The following is a 25,801-nucleotide window of genomic DNA, read 5'->3' on the forward strand; positions in this document are numbered from 1 at the left end:
TTCACATTTAGCTAGTTAAAAATAAGATTTAGGCTGTGTGCACACGATGCGGATATGCAGCGGATCCGCAGCGGATTTTACCGTGCAGAAATGTTGCATATCTGCATTGTGATGTACAGTACCATTAAAAGCAATTTAAAAAAAAAAAAAATGCTGTGCAGACGCTGCAGATTTTTCCACGTGGTTTTCCTGCGGTACAAAATCCGCAGCATGTTACTTCTTTTGTGCGGTTTTCCATCTCCCCTGTCACCAAATCCGCAGGGGGGAATCCGCAGTGGAAAACCGCACAAAAACCGCAAGAAAACCGCAGGAAAAATTGAAGAAATCCGCAGGAAAAATGCAGGTCATTTGACCTGCGGATTTCTTCCATTCTGCACGGAAGAATCCGCAGGGCGAAAAACTCCGTCTGCACTCAGCCTTAGGCTAGTTTCACACTAGCGTTTATGAGCGCAGCGACGGCCTGCGCATGGCCGCCGCTAAGCCCCGCCCCCTGCCGCGCCCCCGCCGGCAGCTCCGCCCACCGGCACATGACCCTGCATGCGCCCTGCGTCCCCTATATTTATAGTATAGGTAATGGGGTGCTCACCACAATAAAGTGGGTGCTCAGGAGTAAAGAAGATACTAATAGAAAAGATAACCCCGGCACACATATGAATTTCGAGAAAAAGATGCACATAACTGCTAATAGTTTTTATTCAAAAAATTTTTTAAACGGACCAAAAAAAATGAAAAATACAGACAAAATTATCCAACGTTTCGGCTCGCAGGCCTTTATCAAGGAATTATCTGTAATAATAAACAAATCTTTCAGAACCATGTAAATATTCTTATGTTCACAAAAATAAGGAAAAAAAATAATAAAAGGTCCATATAGTACATCCAAGTATCATAATCAAATACACATTATAACATAAGAATTATCAAAATACAATAAGAATAATCAAAAATACAATGTAATATTGTGAAATATTTCCACAAGAGAAAATATAAATATACATATATATTTTTCTCCACCCCAACATATAAGTATCTAATAAGACAAGATTGATGCAAATTGTATTCAATACCTGTAAATAGATAGAAGACAAACGGGTCCTAAATGCTGACTGGATCTACGTTCAATAGTGACCCATAAGAGTCACCTACTATAAAGCAAAAAGACATAGAAAAAGTATATATACATGCGCCACAGAAAAATGGACAAAACGGTCCAAGATTATAACATACCTATGCCATAAGTACATATCCCGAACGTCAGGAGAAAGTGCGGTAATGTGGTGCGCTGTGAACGCCCTGTGCTTTCACCGTCCCTTAAATACACACATAAACAAAATACTTCCGGGTTGAGAGCGGCGTTACCAGCTGTGTACTGCGCACGCGCCACCAAGCCGTCCATCACCAGACGGAAAAGAAACAAAACAGAAGAGGGCAGTGTGGACTGTTATAAACAGCGCACGCGCCGTTCACAGACAGCATGAGCAGCCAAAAGGAATGAATCCTCCCAGAAGTGCAGGGACGTGACAAACAGTGTTGGAACATTTGGCACCAAAACGCTATGACCGGATACAATTATTAGGTTATCTGAAAGATAAAAATAAATGCATATAAGATAGGATAACGATCTTTAATAAAAGACTGATTAGTATATAGAGTATACCGAACAGAAAAAAATAAAAAATAAACCAAAATACAAAAATACCTGCACCTACAAAAAATATAATACCTATTATTGGATATTAAATTTATGAATGTTAACACAAGCTAATAAAGAGAAAAGAGGGACAATATTAACCCATAACAATAAATGAAGATCATACCCCCTGAAAAGTAATCAATGATAAGAGACCTCATATTCTCTATTAAGACCTAATGGTGCTAATGTCTGAAGCGTGTAAATCCAAAAGGATTCACGCTCCTTCAATCTCTTTAACCTATCGCCACCCCTTCTTGACATGCTGGGTAGTTTCCCCAACGTAGCCGAGACCGCACGGCACTTAATGAGATAGACTACATATGATGAATCACACATGAAATATCCCTTAATAGGATAGTGTCGTCCTGTCCTAGGGTGAGTAAAAGAATTCCCTTTAACGACATTAGAACACTGCAAACACCCCAAACACGGAAAAGTCAATGTCCTTTGAAACTACCCAGCATGTCCGGGACCGCATTTCTCAGCATAAGTCTACTATCAGGTGCGGACGTACTTTATTACCCATTCCGTCTCATTTCTTATCATGTGGCCATTCTGTTGCCCAGTTGAGGTACCAGGTTATTGACCAGGTTCAAATGTCAAGAAGGGGTGGCGATAGGTTAAAGAGATTGAAGGAGCGTGAATCCTTTTGGATTTACACGCTTCAGACATTAGCACCATTAGGTCTTAATAGAGAATATGAGGTCTCTTATCATTGATTACTTTTCAGGGGGTATGATCTTCATTTATTGTTATGGGTTAATATTGTCCCTCTTTTCTCTTTATTAGCTTGTGTTAACATTCATAAATTTAATATCCAATAATAGGTATTATATTTTTTGTAGGTGCAGGTATTTTTGTATTTTGGTTTATTTTTTATTTTTTTCTGTTCGGTATACTCTATATACTAATCAGTCTTTTATTAAAGATTGTTATCCTATCTTATATGCATTTATTTTTATCTTTCAGATAACCTAATAATTGTATCCGGTCATAGCGTTTTGGTGCCAAATGTTCCAACACTGTTTGTCACGTCCCTGCACTTCTGGGAGGATTCATTCCTTTTGGCTGCTCATGCTGTCTGTGAACGGCGCGTGCGCAGTTTATAACAGGCCACACTGCCCTCTTCTGTTTTGTTTCTTTTCCGTCTGGTGATGGACGGCTTGGTGGCGCGTGCGCAGTACACAGCTGGTAACGCCGCTCTCAACCCGGAAGTATTTTGTTTATGTGTGTATTTAAGGGACGGTGAAAGCACAGGGCGTTCACAGCGCACCACATTACCGCACTTTCTCCTGACGTTCGGGATATGTACTTATGGCATAGGTATGTTATAATCTTGGACCGTTTTGTCCATTTTTCTGTGGCACATGTATATATACTTTTTCTATGTCTTTTTGCTTTATAGTAGGTGACTCTTATGGGTCACTATTGAACGTAGATCCAGTCAGCATTTAGGACCCGTTTGTCTTCTATCTATTTACAGGTATTGAATACAATTTGCATCAATCTTGTCTTATTAGATACTTATATGTTGGGGTGGAGAAAAATATATATGTATATTTATATTTTCTCTTGTGGAAATATTTCACAATATTACATTGTATTTTTGATTATTCTTATTGTATTTTGATAATTCTTATGTTATAATGTGTATTTGATTATGATACTTGGATGTACTATATGGACCTTTTATTATTTTTTTTCCTTATTTTTGTGAACATAAGAATATTTACATGGTTCTGAAAGATTTGTTTATTATTACAGATAATTCCTTGATAAAGGCCTGCGAGCCGAAACGTTGGATAATTTTGTCTGTATTTTTCATTTTTTTTGGTCCGTTTAAAAAAATTTTTGAATAAAAACTATTAGCAGTTATGTGCATCTTTTTCTCGAAATCCCTATATTTATCACAGGGGGCGCAGGACGTGCGCAGTATGCGTTTGGCGGCGCATGCGCCTTTTTGACGGTGCGCCGACGCAACCAAACTGCAGCAGGTTGCGTTTGGCGCAGGTCGGCGCACCGTCAAAAGGACGCATGCGCCGCCAAACGCATACTGCGCACGGCCTGCGCCCCCTGTGATAAAGATAGGGGACGCAGGGCGCATGCAGCGTCATGCGCCGGTGGGCGGAGCTACCGGCGGGCGCGGCAGGGGGCGGGGCTTAGCGGCGGCCGTGCGCAGGCCGTCGCTGCGCTCCAAAACGCTAGTGTGAAACTAGCCTTAGAGCGCTATACTTGTGCATGGAGCACAACAGAAGCAGTGCACAACACACTTGTATGACACATGCCCTGCTGGCTTTGTCTGTGGACCTCAGTAATGGCAAAAAAAGGCTGGAAGGTCAATTTCACAGCCACACTGGACACTACCTAGCTAAACTATCTGACTGATAAACAACCATCTAGCTAATTAGCTAAAATCTTGCTGCTAACAGTATCAGCATCAGTAGCAGCCTCTCTGCGCTGTAAGGCTAGTTTCACACTAGTGTGGCGCCCCTGAGGCTTCAGTCGCCACAGAGGTACTGCACCTTCTCCTAAGGTGTAGTGCCCCAGCATCCAGGTAAGTTGGGAACTCCTTCCACATTCCAACACCTGCACCCCACACACAGGATAATTCAGCAGGGACCCATCCATGCTTTATGCTGGAAAGGTCATAGGGTGCCTTTTGTGGTCCCTGGGTTTGTAACACAGGAGGTGTTGGGGAGGCAGGTGGAGTTAGATATAAAAGAGAGGGAAGAGTGAGAGTTAGTGGTTAGTTGGTTGGAGGAGAGAGAGGAGAGAAGATGGGTGTCTGAGGGACAGACCAGAGAAAGACCAGAGAAAGAGACTGATAAGATTGATAACCTAACCTTTCATAAGAGAGAGAGAACAGATCGGAATGAAGGAGAATAGAAGGACGGTGGGAAGCAGGTTGAGAAAGAGAGAGAACCCTTCCAGTCCAGAGAGTGCAAAGGCCGGGGCCCGGTCCCCGAGGTTGATTGGATCTTTATGTCCGGCAACATACACCGGAGGAGTAGTGAGCTGCTAACACCTTGCTCCCATCATAGACTTGGGACACAACAGCAACTGAATAGAGAGCCGGGACGCAGTGAGGAGTCCCCGAAGCAGGCTACAGCTGTCTGTCATACAAGTAAAGACTAGGAACACCTAGAGAGAGGCATTCCAGGGTAACTAAGTACTGGAGTGCTTCGCACCTAAAGGCGCATTGGAGGAGTCGTTCAGTAAGGTACATGTTGGCGGAGTGTGGAAGGGAGAATCCTATCCTGCCTGGAGGTTGGCTGGAGCCCTGACCTGGAGAACACAGTACGGAGGCAGGCAGTTGTGTGAACTGCAAACAGAGAGTAAAGCTTTGGAACCGCATAGTCTGGTGTCCTCCAGTTATTCCAGCACCGCTACATCTGGGTACCAGCCGCTATACCATTCTGCGCCTCTCCTCACCCATTGCACCTACACTGCCCTGGGACTACAGCTCCACCTGTGGGGAGCTATACCATCTCTGCTGCACCACACCACCAGTCCCAGCGGATCTGTATGCAGCGTTGGCTTACCATCTTACTTGCCAAACACCACGGGTGGCGTCATGAACTACCTAATAAACTTTAACACCATTAACATCACCGCCATTGATATTGGGCACCCAGGGCCACGGACCGGGTCACCGCTGCTGTGACACATTCCCGCCTTGACACCGGCCCGGTACCGAGTACCCCGCTGTCCTGGGTGTGCGAGGGCGACCCACTAGCGTTTCCTGGAGCTGCGTCAGGCTGCGCGCGGCCGCCGCTAAGCTCCGCCCAGGGCCACGCCTCCTCCTGTCAGCTCCGCCTATGGGCGCATGATGCTGCATGCGACCTGCGTACCCTATCTTTAGCATTGGGTACGCGTTTGCCGGCGCATGCGTCCTTTTGAAGATGCGCCGAGCGCACCAAAATGCAATATGGTGCATTTGGCGCAGGATGGCGCACCGTCAAAAGGACGCATGCGACGGCAAATGCATACCTGCTAAAGATTGGGTGCGCAGGTCGCATGCAGTGTCATGCGCCCACAGGGGGAGCTGACAGGAGGAGGCGCGGCCATGGGTGGAGCTTAGTGGCAGCAGTGCGCAGTCCGACGCAGCTCCAGGAATCGCTAGTGTGAAACTAGCCATACAGTGTCAAAATGGTGCTTAAACAAGATATCCGCTCTTCATATGGAAAGGGACATGTGATTTCAGCAGCCATTGACACAAGCCGTTCTGTCAGGACATTGTGGATATTTCCTGCACTCTTATTGGCTAGCCGCAATGTGCACACATAAAGTTAGGGGAAAAAAATTACTGTTTACAAGAACGCCGCGCCTCTGAGCTCTGCAAACCCCCTCCCCTCATCTAACACGTGCCAAACGCTTAAGATACACCACCATTATCGCTAAATTGCCAAAGTGCTGAAAATACTTTTGTTGCAACACAAATATTTTCCCGCACTTTTTACCAAATGTTACTGATTTTTTCCGATTTTAGAAAATTTTGCTTATGTTTCCGATCACAAATCCAAATGAGCCATATTCGTGCCAAAGTTATGATTGGCGATCGATTTCCAAACAAATTCGCTCATCACTGTTCTTTAGTGGAAGTTTTTTCCAGTGTTTTACAATTTAAGGCCTCCTTCACATGTCTTTGCAGTACATGTGGTATCCGTTTTTTTCATGGATGTCACACGTATCCAGTATAACCTATGCTGCTATCACATGTCTATATTGTTACATGCACCGTGTGCTTGAGCAAAACACACGAAGACATATCCATTTTTTTTTTTCCGACAGGACAGATGACAAGGGCAATAGAAGTCTATAGGTCCATGAAAAACACGTACATGTTCTGTGCATGTACTGTACGTGTTTAACATTGCAAAGTATATTAGAAGCACTGTAATTTAATTCTTTCTTTAACCATACCGGAAAAACACTGATGGTAAATACGGACACCTTGGCAACACACTGATGGAAAACACTGATGGTAAACATGGACACACTGATGACAAGGTGGAGGCAATCCAACAGTGGCCACAACCGGTCTCCTAAAAACAGGTTAGGGTGTTTCTGGGAACTGTGGGATACTATAGGCGATTTATCCTGAATTTTGCCATGATAGCCGCACCCCTGACTGATCTTCTCAAGGGCACAAAGTTGTCGATGATCAAATGGTCCTCTGAAGCTGAGTTGGCATTCCAGGAGTTGAAGCTAATCCTGTGCAGACAGCCGGTCTTGGTCGCAGCGGACTTCACTAAGGAGTTCATGCTCCAGACAGATGCCTCCGAGGTCAGTTTGGGAGCTGTGATGTCCCAGGAAATAGATGGGGAGGAACATCCAGTCCTATACCTGAGTAGGAAACTCTCCTCCTGTGAGAACTATGCCATCGTAGAGAAAGAGTGCTTGGCCATCAAGTGGCAATAGACACCCTGAGATACTTGGTAGGCAGGAAGTTCAGATGAGTGTCAGACCATGTGTCCCTGAGATGGATGAGGGAAGAATGCCCGGGTGACTAGGTGGTTTATAGTGCTCCAAGATTTTAATTTTCATGTTGAGCACATGCCAGGGAAGTTGTATGGGAATGCAGATGCCCTGTCCAGACTCCCCTGCTTAGCAAGTGAAGGTGCCAAAATCCCAGGCTTTGGGCAGAGAGGGGGGTATGTGACAAAGTGACTAGTAAAGTGCTGGAGGGGGGATATGTATCACTATACTTAATGGTGTCAGTAATATAAAATCCAGAGATTTTCCTCCAGCACACTAAGTGCGGTGAGAAGTTAAGCTAGTTTGTATAATGGGCTGAGTTTTATGTGGACATCCATAGAGTGGGTGGGAGAATATCCACCTTATCTCCACCCCAGGGAGTGGTCTGGGGCTTAAGTAACTGGCCTCCAAAGGCAGCGGGGTTCAGTGTCTGGAAAGGAACACTCCACGGATGTGTTTATGCCTGTGTTAAAGGACCTAAACAGGTGACATTGCTAAGCCTGAGCAGGCTGATCCCTCGCTAGGAGAAGGGATGTGTTTTGCCCAGAGGGCCGTGTTTAATTTTTTTCCAGCTTGGTTTATGCTGCACTTAATAAACCAAGGCCATTCTTAAAGAGACAGTGTTCCGTATCTACCTCTGTGTCCAGACGAGTGAGCTGATATACCACAGGGGTTATCCGGGATTTTTATTTATTTTTTTTCTCTTAAAGGGCTAAGAATTTACAGGTAGTTAGTTGCAAACTACCTGCTTATTCTGCTAGCACCGATTTCTACTGGATCAGAGAAGTCAGACTGCTCCTCACAGCAATTCTACTGCTTAATTTGACTTCACATTAAGGCCGGAGTCACGCTGGCGAGGAATACGGGCGAGTGAGAGGCGCAAAAAGCACGCATTAGACACGGACAAATGATTCTCTATGGGGTCACTCGCACCAGGCATATATTTCTCCTCCGTATCCTACGCTCCGTGCCACTCGCAGCATGCTGCGATCGTCAGCGTACTACGCCCGTAGTACGCCAATGCAAGTCAATGGGTGCGCAAAAAATACGGATTACACACGGAACACACGTGTGACCTGCGAGCAATACGCCGGTCTTTTGGCTGGTGACAGGAAATGGGCCAATCCATCATCAGGAAGCCTAGACATGCAAATGAGCTCAAAAACCGCTCCAGACATCCAGGAAGTCAGCCTCCACGGAGTACAGCAGCAGCATGGCGTCCACATATATTAATGTAGAGATGCTAATTGTGCTGGTGCAGGAGTGTCCCGAAATATGGGACCCACGCGATGCAAATTATGCGAACCGGACAAGAAAGGAGGCGTCATGGAGGCGCATCTGTCGCCAGATGTACCATGACTTTGGTGACAGACCACGTGATGAGCAGCATAAAATTCGTAAGTGCAACCATAAAAACATCATTAACCTTAGCGCACGCTAAAAAATGAATCTACAATCAGCACCCCCCCTTCCTGTGCATGTACTTTTATTAGCCTCATGAGGCCGCTACATTTGGATGTGACACGTGGCTTCACACAGCCATATTTAGGGGTTAGGCCACAAGCTCCTCATCCTCCTAGCCAATAAAATTAGTTTAAGTGTAGCTAATGAGACCCTGTGTATCGGCCCAATTACATATGCCACCATGGGTAGAACGCACACCCCAGAAGGCCCCATGCCTAGACTACTGGTAGCAAATGTGACCTCTCAAATATGTGATTTTGACAATATTTCCTGTCACATTGCAGTGGAAGATGTGATGAAACGCTGGCGAAGCATCCGGGACCTGTTCCGCCGGGAACGCCAGCAGCGGTCCAGGAGTGGGGATGCTGGACATGTGAAGAGAAATTACATATAGGATGACCGCCTGAACTTCCTCGCCCCAATTCTGGATCTGAGACCGTAAGTACATACCTCACACCACATTACACAAATACATTACACAAATACTTTACAGGGACAAAAATATTGATGTATTTTTGCCTCTGTTCTATTTCATAACAGAACTCAATCCAACCTTACAGATTGAGGAATGGCCTCAGAGGCAGAGCCCATTATAGATCCTGTAGGGGATGAGGTGGCTGGCCCATCTTCTCCTCCTACAAGAAGGATGGCTGAAGATGAGGCATCACAAGACCACACAATGGCTGGCCTACACACAACACCACCAGGACGGTCTGCTGCTGCCACCTCACCCATCCTGGAAGAGCCGGGCAACTTGAGCAGCAGCCCAACTGCCCAGATCAGGTCCTCCCCACAGGCTGCTCTACCATCACGGCAAACAAGAAGAAGGCGCCAGGTCACTATTCAAGAGAGCAGGACCAATGTGGACACAGGGGTGCTGAATTATTTGTCCAGAGTAACTACAGATGATGGGGAGGAGGCCTATGCACGTAGCCTCACCCTTTATCTCCGTGCCCTTACCCGTGAGGTCAGGCTCCGTATTAGGGGATGTATTCAGATCCTGCTTGATGCAAGCACCCCCCCCAATACCCCATATGAGGTTTTTGAATTTCTGGAGAGGTGGCAGCTCTCACCACGAAATTTAATGCGCATGAGACCATCCACACAGATGCTTGCTCAAGCAGGGTCTGAACAGCCCCTAATACGTGGGCCAACACCTCAACCCCTTCCTCCCCCTACCCAACCTTCTATTCCGCAGCCCCAAATATCTTCCTCAAGCCAACCCCACCAATATGGCCACTTGTACCCACCCAGTGTTGGAGGCTGGACCCAACCTGGTTGGGGACGATCTTGCTATCTTGGTGGGTATGAGCCACGGGCCTACCAGAGCCAACAAGAAGCCCCTCACCATCATCATTACTCTGGCCAGTATCCCCAACAGTCCCAGGAGGCTGGACAATTCCAGCATCATGGGCAACAGTATGGCCCCACACAGGACGATGTTGGCCACAATGTCCAGCAGCACCCACAGGCTGTTCTTCCACGTTCCCCTTCCCCAACATATGAGGATTTATGATTCTGATGGGTGGAGATGTCCAGTGAGATGTAACTGGTGCTCCTAATATAAATGAAATAACAGGTGTTCTCCTTCACCAACATTTAGAACATAATTTAACACTCACATTTTTAAGCAATGTTTTCCAAACATATGAAACAATCCATCATGACAGGCAACGCTACCTCACGCCTTTCACACAGATATTACATGTGTGTACAAAAGAGAATATTTTAATGCGCTATACTGTAAAATGAAAGGATGAAAATACACTACTCACTTGCTAACGCCTAGGAAAGGCGTGCTCGCCTTAGTTAAGTAGTCACCTTTTTTGTTAGCAATCTCTAGTAAAAAAATTCTAGGCGACCAGCATTCAGAATATCACGCTCTCTCTATGTCTTAACAAGTGAGTTTTGTATTTTCATCCTTTCCAGTATAGCATGCTTAAATATTGTCTGTTCTACAGACAGGTAATATCTGTGTGAAAGGTGTGAGGTAGCCTTGCCTGTCATGGTGGAATCTTTCTATGATTGGATAACATTATGAGGAAATGTGAGTGTTATCTTGTTGCCTTTATTTTGGTGATGGAGCTCACTTTTTGTTGGCAAATCTAGTTTAATCTAGTCATGCAGCAATGTTATTGCCTAATGTTTGTTGCTGTTTTGTTATGTAATGTTAATTTTACACCAAGTTAAAGAAGGCACAAAGGGTCATTTTGGCCATTGCCAAATTTGTCTTATGGCAAAATTATGTTTGCCTTTAAGCAAAACTAAAAAAAAAAAGGCAAAACTAAAAATTTGTCTACTCTAGATAACATCTCTGTGTGATTTTTCACAATCCCTCACAACATACTAACAGACACCAACCAATGCAATGAAACACTCATAGAATCATAAAGGCTTGAGTAATATATATTTAGACACACTTAAAGAAACAAATTATAACATAGACACAGCATGCTCTTGCCAAGAAGTTGCCCCCTCAGGTGAGATAAAGTAATTAGTGAAAATATCACGCACTTTTAGGCCAGAGAGCAGTCTACATTGAGGGTTCATAGGTGGTCTCACCCTGCGCACATTGTCCGGCCTACGCACAGCACCATCAGAGGAGGAACAATCATGTATCCTGGTGAAGTTATGCAGAACAACACAGGCTTTCACAACTTCATTCACATTTTGCTCACTCAACTGAATGGCTGACTGGAGTACCCGCCATTTGGCACAAAGAATCCCAAAGGAACATTCCACCAGTCGCCTAGCACGTGATAGGCGCAAGTTAAAAATTCTGTGCCTGTGGTCAAGGTTGCGCCGGGGATATGGCCTCATGACATTGCGCGATAACTGAAAGGCCTCATCTGCCACAAGGACATAAGGGACTGATTGTTCGGGGGAGCCTGGTAGCTGGCGTGGTGGTGGTAGATCCAACTGGTTGGTGCGTAGCCGCCGAGCCATTATGGAAGTATTGAAGACTCTAGAGTCTCCCGTCCTTCCATAGGTCCCAAGGTCAACAATTATAAACTTGTATTGAGGGTCTACCAGAGCCAACAATACAACAGAAAAGTATTGTTTATAATTGAAGAATTGGGAGCCTGAGTTCGGCGGCTTACGCCCCCTGATATGTTTGCCATCCAGGGCCCCAATACAATTTGGAAACTGGCAGTCCGCCTCAAAGTCCCTTGATATCCTTAACCAGTCTTCCATCCTGGGCTCGGGCATGACCACTTGATGGAGTCTTGTCCAGATTTGTGCACATGTAGACCTCACTATGCCTGAAATGGTTGACTTTCCAATGAGAAACTCATGGTGGAGGGCGGCATAAGACAGGCCAGTGGACAGGAAGCTGTAGAACAACAGAAATAGTAAAGTTTAGAATGGCTAAAGTAAAAAAAAGTCAGTTACATGCCGAACAAACTTGGTAGGAAATGAGAGAGAACAACACACACATATTTGGTGGCACAATGACTAAGTGATATGCTGGACATATTAGATGTAACATTCTGGTGTGTCAGGTGAAACATATTTGGAGTAAGATGAGGGCATTAAACTTTGCCCAAGAAGGCCAAAACAAAAAACATAATTTAGCACACACATTATGAACATAGAGAATGTGGTTGTGTAGTACATACCGTAATGTGAGTAGAAGTCGCTCCTCTGCAGATACAGCTTTGCGCATCCTTGTGTCCTGAAAGGTGATCCCAGGGCGCACTGTCTCCAAGAGTCGATCAAATGTGGAAATGCTCATGCGACAGTACTGGTAAAATTTCTCCGGATGCTCCCGCAGAGAATAATAGAGGAGGTGAAAATGACCTCTTGTGAGTCGTTGCCTCAAAAGAGGATGGACCCACATGCGTCTCCTCCTCCGCGGATCCACTATCACTGGGTATGGTTGCCCAAAGCGCCGTGACAAAATCCAGGTAAAGAGAACCTGCTCAGTTGTATTGAATCGCAGACCCTCTGCCATGCTGCACAAAGAACACCAATACACCTCGTGAAAGCAAGGTGACAAATGTACAGAATGTAGGCAGCCACCTGTTTCTGAGTGTCTAAATAGGGTGCAGGCTAATGATTTAAATTGTTTGCAGGCCTCAAAACCATTAAATGTCCATTTTGCAAGGCTGCGAGAAAATCTCGCCATACGGATTGCATACGGATGCCACACGGATTACATACGGATGCACACATGCGCAAAATACGCGACCTCACCTTGCTTACGGATGACCTACGGAGCACTATTTAGGGGTCATTCATCCGTATTACGCATGTAAACTACGGACCGTATTTTGCGTCGGTTAGTGTGACCCCGGCCTAACAGAGCAGCTTTCTCTTCTATTTTACTCTGTCAATAGAGCGTCACTGCCGACATCATACTGATTGACAGCCAACTCCCCACAGTTAGGCAGCAGGGAATCATCTGACAATTAGCAGAACAGTTCTACTATAAATTGAGTATATGGGGTGTAAAATTAGGAAACAAACAAGAATATATAACGCTATATCTAATATATAAAGCTCAAAGTGTGTATGTATGTGTGTATGTATGTGTGTATGTCCGGGATAGGCATCCGCACCGTCGCAGCTACAGCCACAAAATTTGGCACAGTCGCACATCTGGACCCCGAGAGCGTCCTAAGCTATGTTGTGAGGCGAAATTTTAACCCCGCGCGTTCCAATTCACCAAACAATTTTGCCCCTATCTACATACTGGGTGAAAAAGTGTGCGTGCCAAGCCCCGCCCCTCATTGTGATGTCAAATTGCCCCTATTTGCATACTGGGGAAGCAGTGTGTGTGTATCAAGCCCCGCCCCTCATTATGATGTCACAACGGTTGCCATGGCGACGCTGATGTCATCATAGGTCGCAAGCCCCGCCGCCGCTCATTATGATGTCATAATGGTTGACTATGGGATGGAGGATATGTATGACGGGTATATGGGCACGGGACTGGGATGGCGGATATGTATATGGGCACGGGACTATGGGATGGAGGATGTGTGATGGGTATATGGGCACTTGACTATGGGATGGAGGATATGTTTGACGGGTATATGGGCACGGGACTATGGGATGGCGGATATGTATATGGGCACGGGACTATGGGATGGAGGATGTGTGATGGGTATATGGGCATTGGACTATGGGATGGAGGATATGTATGACGGGTATATGGGCACGGGACTATGAGATGGCGGATATGTATAGTGGGTATATGGGCACGGGACTATGGGATGGAGGATATGTATGATGGGTATATGGGCATGGGACTATGAGATGAAGGATGTGTGATGGGTATATGGGCACTCGACTATGGGATGGCGAATATGTATGATAGGTATATGGGCATGGGACTATGGGATGGAGAATATGTATGATGGGTATATGGGCATGGGACTATGGGATGGAGAATATGTATGATGGGTATATGGGCATGGGACTATGGGATCGAGGATGTGTGATGGGTATATGGGCACTGGACTATGGGATGGAGGATATGTATGATGGGTATTTGGACACGGGCCTATGGGATGGCGGATATGTATGATGGGTATATGGGCACTCGACTATGGGATGGCGAATATGTGTGATAGGTGTATGGGCATGGGACTGTGGGATGGAGGATGTGTGATGGGTATATGGGCATGGGACTATGGGATGGAGGATGTGTGATGGGTATATGGGCACGGGACTATGGGATAGAGGATAATTATAATTTGCTACAACTAACCACAGTTAGTTACTATGCCCGGGCAGCGCCGGGCTCTTCAGCTAGTACTGTATATAAGATGGCTCAATGGTCAGCAATGTAACCTTGCAACTCTGGGATCCTGGGTTCAAATCCCAAGGACAACACCGGCAAGGAGTGTGTATGTTCTGCGTATGTGGATTTCCTCCATTTTCTCCCCACACTCCAAACACATACTGATCTGTATGTACAGTGGGTAAGGAAAGTATTCAGACCCCTTTAAATTTTTCACTCTTTGTTTCATTGCAGCCATTTGGTAAATTAAAAAGAAGAAAACATAAAAGTAGAAATTTTTGCAAATTTATTAAAAAAGAAAAACTGAAATATCACATGGTGATATGAGTACTCACTGTGTCGGCTGTAATTCTAGCCCCATAAAGCAGCACAAAGTCAGAGTGTTTGTTCCAAAGATTAAACTTTACTAAATGGCAAGATATCCAAGATATCCATCACATCCATGGGTACAGTTCACACAGGGCAACATTTCCTATGTTTTCCCTGCTGTGTCTACGGACCATTCGGGCCCCATCTGTTCATTCGGCGTCATCAGCTCCCGACCTGTTCTCAGACCCCGGATCCTTTCTGAGGACGATCCCGTTAAGCCGATGCCCGTTCCCACTGCTCTCCAGGCTCGGAGCAACTGTATCCCCCTCGACTGGGGGACTCTTTGTGCACACTGATGTACAAGTCCTGCCCTGGGAAATACTGCCCAGGCGTCTCCCACTACCCAGGAAATGCTTCCCCTATACCCCTGTGGCTCTGAACTGTCATACACTGACTCCTCTCAACTGTTTAACGTTTTTGTGCGCATTCTGTCCCTAAACTAAAGCACCAGGAGCGGGACTACTGCAGTGGCAGCGGTCGCAGCTGCGAAGGGGCCCGGAGCCCTTAGGGTCCCGATCGCAGAGCTGCAGCTGCTCATTAGCTGTGCAGCTCTGTTCTTTGCTTGGCTGCCAGGCAGCAACTGGCTGCTCTGTGCGCACAGGACCTGTGATGAGGTCACAGGAGGGGAGGAGTCAGGGGTCACATGATCAGGGGGCTCTGTCCAAGGCCCCTGATCATGTGACCCCCCTGATTCCTCCCATCCTGTGACCTCGTCACAGGTCCTATGCGCACAGCCCTCAGTGTATGCAGGACTCTGCTGTGCTGGTTGTCATGGTGCACTGCTGGATGAGGGTAAGTTTATGTGTGGGGTCAGGAGGGGTTTACAGGGTGGATGTAGCAGAGCCGTGTGTGTATGAGGTGTGGGGAGGCCATGTGTGTACGAAGTGTATGGAGAGGAGCCGTATGTGTACGAAGTGTATGGAGAGGAGCCATGTGTACGAAGTGTACAGAGCGCAGCCGCGTGCGTGCGAAGTGTACGGAGCGGAGATGCATGCGTACGAAGTGTACGGAGCAGAGCCGCGTGTGTATGAGATGGACGGAGAGGAGCCGTGTGTGTACGGAGCGGAGCGTATACAGGGTGTATGGAGGCGCGCGTGTAATAGGTGTACAGAGCAGAGATGTGCATGTATTTTGGCATTGGGGGGACCCATTTGAAAGTTCGCACCGGGGCCCATAACTTTGTAGTTACGCCACTGTAAAGTATGTAGGTACAAATACATTTACAATACAGTAACAGGACATTAAGAAAACATCACATTAGAATACCGCACGTGACACAACACAAGAACATTAGAATACCGCACATTACGTTAATAAAATGCCAGGAAGCCGCATGTGACACACGTACTCGGTATTAAGGAGAGAGGAGGCACATGAGAGTCCATCCGCCACCTCCTTACAATAAGTATTCAGACCCTTTGCTCAGACACTCATATTTAAGTCACACACTGTCCATTTCCTTGTGATCCTCTTTGAGATGGTTCTACTCCTTCATTGGAGTGTGCTGCTCCATCTAAAGTTATGCATATATGGTTTCATAGACTGTGTTATTTTCCATGCCGTGTATAATAGTCCTGCATTTGCTCTGCTGCCACCTGCTGTCCTTTTTCTGCTAGCTGCTAGCAGATACTGCGTCCAGATCTACACGCCCAGGCACTACACCTGCACGTGTCATATGTAACCTGACCCATCAATACAAGCCTAGTAAAACGCCAACAGTGCTGCATGAAACCTGCTCTTCCAATACAAGCCTGATAAAGCAACAACAGGCATTAACCTGTACTAACCAGGCATATATTCCTACAGGCACAGAGCCTCAGAGATTCAATCTCCATGACCAACAGTAATTTCTCCTTGATTTACCAGAGCACAATACGTCTCATAGACGGTGGGATATTGCAGTAGCTTCCAAACCACTGCCTCATAATAGGAACTTACACAGTTTTTCATTCTACCCTCATTATATACAGCAGTCGGCCGAAACGTCTATTGTGACTGCCAAGATAAAAACCTTGTCTTGAAAAGGATCATTCAGTTGAGTGCCAAGTTACTTTATTGTTCAGAAGGGAAAGAGTGACGTTTGGAATGCAGACTTTGACAGAATTGTCTGCGGGCTTCATGTCACATTTGGAGAGCCTCTGATGTGCCTAAACTGTGGAAACCCCCCACAAGTTACCCTATATTAGAATTGATCTAGTGTTTCCTGGTATGTGAATTTTATAATGTAGTGTCCTATGTAAGTTGTGTAGAGTGTATCAGGTTGGCACACAAGAGTAGTGTAGAGTGCATTAGGTTGGCATATGTGAATTGTGTAGTGTACACCAGGTTGGCATATCTGAGTTGTGTAGTGTACTTCAGGATGGTGCATGTGAGTTGTGTAGTGTGCACCAGGTTGGCATACGTGAGCTGTGTATGGAGCGCCCCACCAGGGCCTAGCGGGGTACTCGGTACCGGGCCCGTTGATCTCAATGGGAGTTGTCACGGAAGCTGTGACCCGGTCCTTGGCCCTGGGGCTCCATGGCAAAAAGGGAATGAATGAACAATGAAATGAAGTTTATGAATAGTTTGTGACGCCACCTGTGGTGTTCGGCAAGTGAGGTGTTAGGCCGACGCTGCATGCAGATCCTCTGGGACCGGTGGTGGGTTGCAGCCAAGGTGGTGAAGCTCCCCACAGGTGGAGCTGTAGTCCCAGGGCAGTGTAGATGTAGCAATGGAGGAGAGGCACAGGCGGTGTAGAGGCCAGTGCCCAGATGTAGTAGTGCGGGGTGTAGTGATGCGGGAATAAGTGGAGGACACCAGGGCACGTAGTTCCAAAGCTTTACTCACAGTCTGCAGTTCACACAGATGCCTGCCTCCGTGCTTTGTCCTCCGGGTCCTGGGCTCAGTCAACCTCCAGGCAAGATAGGATGCTCCCTTCTAACACTCCGCCAACATGTGCCTTTCTGAACGTCTCCTCTATAGTGCCTTTAAGTGAAGTACTCCCAGTACTGAGTTACACTGGAGTTCCTCCTGACAGATGTTCCCAAGAACTCTACTTGTACGGCAGACAGCTGTTGCCTGCTTCGGGGACTCCTTACTCCTGAGTCCCGGCTCACTATCCAAGTTGCTGTTGTGCCCCCAAGTCTTAGATGGAGGTGGTGCATTTACATCCCACTACTCCACCGGTGTCTGCTGCAGGATCTTCAATATCCATACAACCTCGGGGACCGGGCCCCGGCCTTGCGCTTAGAACTTCTAGGCAGGGTTCTTCCTCTAACCCACGTCCTCTGTGTTCCCTTTTACTCCTTCATTTCGTACTAATCCCTCTCTCTCATAGAAGGTCAGGTTTCAGTCTAATGTCTTTCTCCTTCTTTCCTTTCCTGTGCCAGCTGCCTCAGATCACTGAGGCAGCTGCAGCACTCCTTCCTCCATCCCTCTTCCAGGGATCCTCACTCCTCTCCGAGTGACTCTCTCTCTCCCACTCACTGACTGACTGACTGACTGACTCTTCCGCTCTTTATGTATCCTAAACTCCACCTGCCTCCCAGCACGTTTCGTGTTCCAAGCAGGGAACCACCAAAGGTGCTCTGCTACTCTCTAAGCAGGGAGCCGCAATGTGGCTTTGCTGAACTACCATGTTGTGTGGGATGCGAGTGTTGGAGCGTGGTTAGGAGCTCCCACCTTACCTGGATGGTGGGGCACCACACCTCAGGAGGAGGTGCAGTCCCTCTGTGGCGACTGAAGCCTCAGGGGCGCCACATGTAGTGTACGTCAAGTTGGCATACGTGAGTTGTGTAGTGTGCATCAAGTTGACATACGTGAGTTGTGTAGTGTACGTCAGGTTAGCATAGGTGAGTTGTGTAAGTTGGACATGAATTTATTAGTACATGGATGTGTGGTATAGTTTGAAGCATACTTTTATACACAGGCCAGGTTTGTCAGGGCAGGTGTCACACTGATACATTGATAAGTGGTGCCCTTGCATATCCCCCTTCTGTAACACACTCGGCACCTCTTTTGAGACCTACCTTTCTTTGTGATTTGAGGGACCTCACTGGGGAAATGTTGGCCTGTTACGATACGAGCACCTTCAGTTCTGGAAGCATTGGGGCCCGCTCCTTGCTGACTTCCAAAGATTATGACATTGATCACTACCTTCTGGAACTGAAGGTACATACCGGTCTGGCCTGCACATCGTGAAAGCATGAAAGAGTTGTACATTGCTACCTGTACGATGTGCACTGCCAGCTTCTTGTACCACAACTTGGCTTTTCTCATCGCACTGTACGGCTGGAGGACTTTATCAGAGAGATCAACTCTCACCACGTTCTTGTTGCACCCCATTACACAGTCTGGTTTGGAGTCCTGTGTAAGAGATTCCTGGTACAGTGGTGGAGGTGCTGCCATCTCCCTGTATGGTGGTCAAGATTTGGACATCCCTCTGGTCCTTGTACTTGACCACCAGCATGTTGTTGCTACATTGGGCTCTGCTATCACCTTTTCTGAGCAGCTTACTGATTAGCATCTTAGGGAGGCCTTTCTAATTTTGCAGACAGTACATCATTTTGCAGTAGCTCGTAAAGAGAGGGACTTGAAGAGTGAGATACTGGTATAAAAGTTATCTACACAGAGGTGATAACCTTGATCCAGCAGTGGGTGCAACAAATCCCACACAATTTTCCCATTCACTCTCAAAACAGGGGAACATTCAGGGGGTGTCCTTCCCTTCCCCATTCAATCTGGGTGTCCTACCCTTCATAAACGCCAAAACTATGGGTACAACCTGAGGCACTCTCGCACAGCTTGTAGACTTTAATTTCACACCTGGCCCTCTTACTGGGCATGTATTGCTGGAATTTGGGCCTCCCCTTGAAATGGATTAAGGAATCATCCACGCAGAAGTCCCTTTAGGGAATGCACACCTCAGAAAACTGGTTGCTGTAGTGATCAATAACCAGCCCAACTTTGAAAAGTCAGTCAAAGTTGGGGTCATATCAGGGAGGACATTGTACATTGTCACTGTAATGCAAAAATTTCTGGATTGCCTCAAATCATTTATGGCTCATAGCCATGTGGAACAGTGGAGTGTTATATAAAACATAAACACATGTGAAGGACAAGGCCCCAATACGTCATCATGTTCTAAGGATATGTCATCATATATACGTCATCATATTCTAAGGATGAAATCTGAAATATGCCTGAAAAATAACTCCCTGCTATAGATGCTTCATTATTACTATTACTATGCTTCACTATTACTATCAATCTGACAATCGATCTGCTTCATCCACAGGTATGTGTTCTGGCTGCAATACCATCATCACCCATCTTTCCTGAACCCCAATCACCCTGTATTTCTCTTTTACTGGTATGTGTTCTGGCTGCAATACCATCATCACCCATCTTTCCTGAACCCCAATCACCCTGTATCTCTCTATTACAGGTATGTGCACTGGCTGCTTTCTCACCTTATTTCCTTGATTGTACCACACAATTTGGCCTTATCTGTCCATTCGAATCTATCTCCTTTTTCATTTTCTCTTCTGACTTCTAATTAATCGTCTCCTGTGTCTGTATCCAGTCTTCCAGCGGCTCTTCCCTTTCTGATCACACCTGGGCCCTTTCACGTGCTGTTAAGTTACTATAAATTCCGATTCAGAGGTCTGCCTGGACCTTGGTCTGTAATTCCAAGGATGTCTTCTAAGGATAAAATCTGAAATATGCCTGAAATTAGCCTAAAGTGACCAGAAGGTACGACTAACCACTGCGTTTAGATGTACTAAATTTCTTTTGCCTTCTAAATTACTCTCACCATGCTGACATACGCTCTAACAGTTTTGGCTCCATTAATCCTTACTCTCCTTCGCTATCCGCAAACCCCAGCCACCGCTAACCAAATAGTAATCTCTCCTTCCCTCTTGCCTCCCCACCTGATCTCCTCTGCTGAACTGCTCCTCAACCTCAGAGCTCTCCTAATAAAATACAAAACAAGCCACCCACCCTCTTTCTCCCACATGCTCTCCCTCTCTCTGCTTCTCACTGCTGGCGACATATCTCCCAACCCTGGACCCCCACAGCTCATACCTCCCATTATTACCCCCTTCAATCGTTCCTAAACCAACACAAACACCAAAAATCTTTCCCACCTCAAATCCGTGCCCATGACAACCACCACCCTGCTTCCACTCTCTGGATCAATCTGGAATGCCCGCTCCATCTGCAATAAACTCCATGTGATTCACGACCTCTTTACCTCTCGTAATTTTTCCTTCCTTGGCCTCACCGAAACAAGGCTGACACCCTCAGACACAGCCTCCCCTGCTACGCTATGTAACGGCAGCCTCCACTTCACCCACACTCCTCACCCTGGCAACAGACATGGTGGGCCTTCTCCTTTCTTCCAACTGCACCTTCAACCCAATCCCACCTCTTACCTCCCTCATCCTCCCCTCTTTTGAAGTCCACTTTGTCCGCATCTATTCTCCCTCCAACCTCCAAGTGGCCGTCATATACCGACCTCCGGGCCTGACCACTGCCTTCATTGACCAATTCTCTACCTGGCTCCTTCACTTCCTCTCTGCTGACATTTCCACCATCATCATGGGTGACTTCAACATCCCCATTGACACTCACCAGTCAGTTGCCTCCAAACTCCTGTCCCTTACTTCATCTTTTGGACTTACTCAGTGGTCCTCCTCAGCCACCCACACAGACGGACATACATTAGACCTGGTCTTCACCCGCCTCTGCTCTCTTTCTAACTTCACCACCTCCCCTCTTCCTCTGACCACCATCTACTCACTTTCTGATTCCTGTCCTCCTCACCTGTCACCCATGTCCAGCAGTATGCGCACCCCCGCAGAAACCTCGCACATCTAGACACTCGCACACTCTCTGACTCTATTCTACCACTGTCCTCCATATCTTCACTCCACGACACTGACACTGCCACTACTTTCCACAATGCCACTCTTGCATCAGCCATCGACTCGGTCACCCCTGTCATGCATAACAGAGTGCGACGAATCAATAGACAACCCGGGCACAATAACATCACTAAAAAGCTTCGGCAAACATCTAGAATTGCAGAACGGCGCTGGAAGAAAACGCATTCGCAAGATGACTTCACTGCACTCAAACAAGCAACACTTGCATTAAAATCTGCCCTCACCTCTGCTAAACAGGCCTACTTTACATCCCTTGTATCTTCCTTATCCTACAACTCCAAACAGTTGTTCAATACTTTTAACTCCCTCCTCCGCCCACCACTGCCCCCTCCGACTTCCCTAATCTCTACCGAGGACTTTGCCGCACACTTCAAAAGCAAGATAGACCAAACACGGCAAGTCTTTATTTCTCAACCACTACAACCCCTTTGCATACCAGACCAATGCCCAAACCCCATAACCTCTTTATCTAACACCACTGAAGGGGAGCTTGCTCATCTTCTCTCCAAATCACACCTCACCATTTGGGCACTTGACCCAATCCCATCCCACCTCCTCCCCAACATCACCACCACTCATATCACATCCCTAACCCACCTCTTCAACCTATCACTAACTTCTGGTACCTGCCCTTCTGCTTTCAAACATGCCACAATCACGCCTATCCTTAAAAAGCCAACCCTTGATCCAACAGCCACGTCCAGCTATCGCCCAATATCACTGCTCCCATTCGCTCTCCTGGAGCAGCATATCCACGCTGAACTTTCCTCCCACCTCTCATCTAACTTGCTCTTTGACAATCTACAATCTGGCTTCCGCCCCCATCATTCCACTGAGACAGCCCTGACCAAAATTACCAACGACCTACTTACAGTCAAAGCTAACGGACCATACTCTATACTCCTCCTTCTAGACCTGTCCTCTGCTTTCAACACAGTTGACCACTGCCTCCTACTACAGATCCTCTCCTCCTTTGGCATCAAAGACCTCGCCCTATCCTAGATCTCCTCATACTTTTCCAACCACACATTCAGCATCTCCCACTCCCACACTACCTCCTCATCCCAACCTCTCTCCGTTGGAGTCCCCCAAGGCTCTGTTCTAGGACCCCTACTCTTCTCAATCTATACACTTGGCCTGGGGCAACTCAAAGTCCCACGGATTCCAGTACCACCTTTATGCCGATGATACTCAGATCTACCTCTCTGGCCCAGACGTCACCTCTCTGCTGTCCAGAATCCCAGAGTGTCTATCAGCCATATCTCCTTCTTCTCCTCTCGCTTCCTCAAACTCAATGTGGACAAATCTGAACTAATCATCTTTCCCCATCTCACAGATCTTTCTTACCCGACCTTTCTATAACAATTGACGACATCACGCTTTCCCCCATACCGGAGGTCCGCTGCCTCGGAGTAACCGTTGACTCTGCCCTGTCCTTCAAAACGCACATACAAGCTCTCTCCACCTCCTGCCGCCTCCAGCTCAGAAATATTTCCAGAATCCGTCCCTTCCTCAACCCTCAATCTACTAAACTACTTGTGCATGCCCTCATCATCTCCCACCTCGACTACTGCAACATCCTTTTCTGTGGCCTCCCTGCTAACACCCTTGCACCTCTCCAGTCCATCCTCAACTCTACCGCCCGACTAATTCATCTCTTTCCTCGCTACTCCTCCGCTTCTCCCCAATGCAAATCTCTTCACTGGCTCCCATTCCCTCAGCGTATCCAATTCAAATTACTAATACTGACCCACAAGGCCATCTACAACCTGTCTCCTCCATACATCTCTGAACTAATCTCCCGATACCTTCCCTCACGTAATCTCTGGTCCTCCCAAGACCTCCATCTCTCCTCCACACTTATTCGCTCCTCACCCAACCGCCTCCAAGACTTCTCCCGAATAGCCCCCATCCTCTGGAATTCCCTGCCCCAACACGTCCGGCTATCAACCACACTCGGATCCTTCAGACGGAACCTGAAAACCCACCTTTTCAGGAAAGCCTACAGCCTGAAATGATCCCCGCTGCCTCCTCACCACTACTGAAGCTACCGCTTCATAATCACTGGAGCTGCTGCAACCCCCCAACCTTCCCCTCCATCCTGTAGCATATAAGCCCGAAAGGGCAGGGTTCTCTCTCCCCTCTATATCAGTCTGTGATTGTTAGTTTGTTTACTGTAAGTGATATCTGTAATTCATATGTAACCCCTTCTCATGTACAGCACCATGGAATCAATGGCGCTATATAAATAAATAATAATAAATAATAATAATGTCTACTGCTAAACTGATGGAGTTACACATACATAAAATAAACCAAGTGCAACACACAAGAAAAAAACTAGTAGCTCTAATTTGTTCAGATAAGTCTGCTGATGAGTGCTGTATATTTCACAGGATCAAATTCTGCTCAAAATAGAGAGTGTCTCAATCCCTCCAAATTATATTACTGCACACAATAATCCACAAACCTTAGGGATAACACTCGATATTCACTTGAAAAAGCAGTGCATATCAATTTCTCCTCAAGTAGGAAGGAACCATAGGATCTAATATACTGTATATACCATAAGGGATATTGTTCCTTGTCCATCTAGAGAAATGATCAATCTCTATGTACCCAAGATTAAGAGCCCAGCTCAAATAGACAACTGCATATAGCCATATGTTCAGTATCCCATCTAGGGATTGCTCACGGCACACAGGTCCAAAATATGAACAATAGATCTGTATTTTAATAAAAAGAACAATCTCTTGTGGCTTGTCCCTTCTTCACACTCCAATCACAGTACATGGGTAGGCTAAGGTTCCTTTCACCCTGTCTTCCGATACTTTTTTTTATTACAGATTCATCGGGGAAGTATAGGAAAATGTGTGGTTCCTCATTCCAAACTTAGAACAGACTGTCAATTCAAAACAGTGTGACCAGAGCGGCTGCCATGTTTGTGAGAGATCGCATTTTATATTTACCACAATCGATCCCCTGCCCTCATAGCGTGCAATGTCATTTGCGGGTCATGAGACGTATATCCAGTATTTGGTGGTAATGGGGTTAATAATCCTCTTTTTGCTAGACTATATGTATTTACTCAGAGGTACCTACCCTACCCCCCTTTTCTGCTACTATATAATTTCTACTGCGTCTGCAGGGATCCAGTTAGAAAATGATGAAGGGAGGTTTTGTGCCAAAAATTGCTGGGCGAACAAATTTCTCTAAGCCAACATGAGGTTTACAAAATCCTCAGAGAAAAAGACTTTGAAAAAGTTAATTTCTGTGAGGCCTTGGGTGTCAAATTTGATCACTGATTGCGCCACAAAATCAGGAATCTGTGTCTCATAATATTCGAGGGGTGGTGAGGTCCTTACGGGGTCAGTAACAGTGGGAGCTGGCTCATTTTTTGCCCTGGGGCATCTGCGTGGCAGTTCAGTATCACTTAAGGAAGAGAAGGAGGGGAGTGAAAAATAAAGGAAGGTGGCACCCTAACCCTCACTAGTAGTGTCAGGAACAAGGAAGGCATAGGCCTGCTCTGCTGAATTCAGTGATTGGGGGACATTTTTTCACGTATGTGGTTTGTGTGAGCACCAAATTTTATTCAGGTGTGTGTGTGTTTGATGTAAACTTTGTTCATCTAGAACAGAAACAAAGAAAAAGAATCTAGAAAGAAAAACAAAAATAAAAAAAATCTAAAAATTTGGTAATATAAAAAACAAATTTACTAAACAGACATGAGTAAAAAAAAAATTACAGAACGCCAGCAACTATCTTACACTAACCCTGATTATATTCAATAAGAAATACTGCAGTAGACACCGATTACTACAGTATATTTTCACTGCCTCTAATATAGTCCTATCAACTAATCTATTCTTTTATTTCTCACACAAAAATTTAAAAAAACAACAACCAGAGACCGATGTGTGATTTGTCACTGATCAGTGCTCAAAGGCTGTAGGATGTATGCACGGATGTGATTCTTTTTTTCTGCTTTGCTATCCAACATTAACCCTGTCTAAATTCAGTATAAAATACTGTAGTATAAGCGGAATACTATGGTTTATTTTTACTGTTTCTAATCTAGTCCTATCAATTAATGTAAATTATTTTTACTTAATTCTTTTT

At 46.1% G+C, this 25,801-nt stretch overlaps 1 protein-coding gene across 1 annotated transcript in view; it reads right to left on the minus strand.

The window, feature by feature from the left end:
- Nucleotides 1–25,801, minus strand: part of SHC3 (SHC adaptor protein 3) — a 268,874-nt gene that overhangs the window by 239,350 nt on the left and 3,723 nt on the right. The gene's annotated exons all lie outside the window — the stretch shown is intronic.

Source organism: Dendrobates tinctorius, unplaced genomic scaffold (assembly GCF_039654945.1).
Source record: "Dendrobates tinctorius isolate UK_male_01 unplaced genomic scaffold, ASM3965494v1 ptg000044l, whole genome shotgun sequence".
Lineage (NCBI taxonomy): Eukaryota > Metazoa > Chordata > Amphibia > Anura > Dendrobatidae > Dendrobates > Dendrobates tinctorius.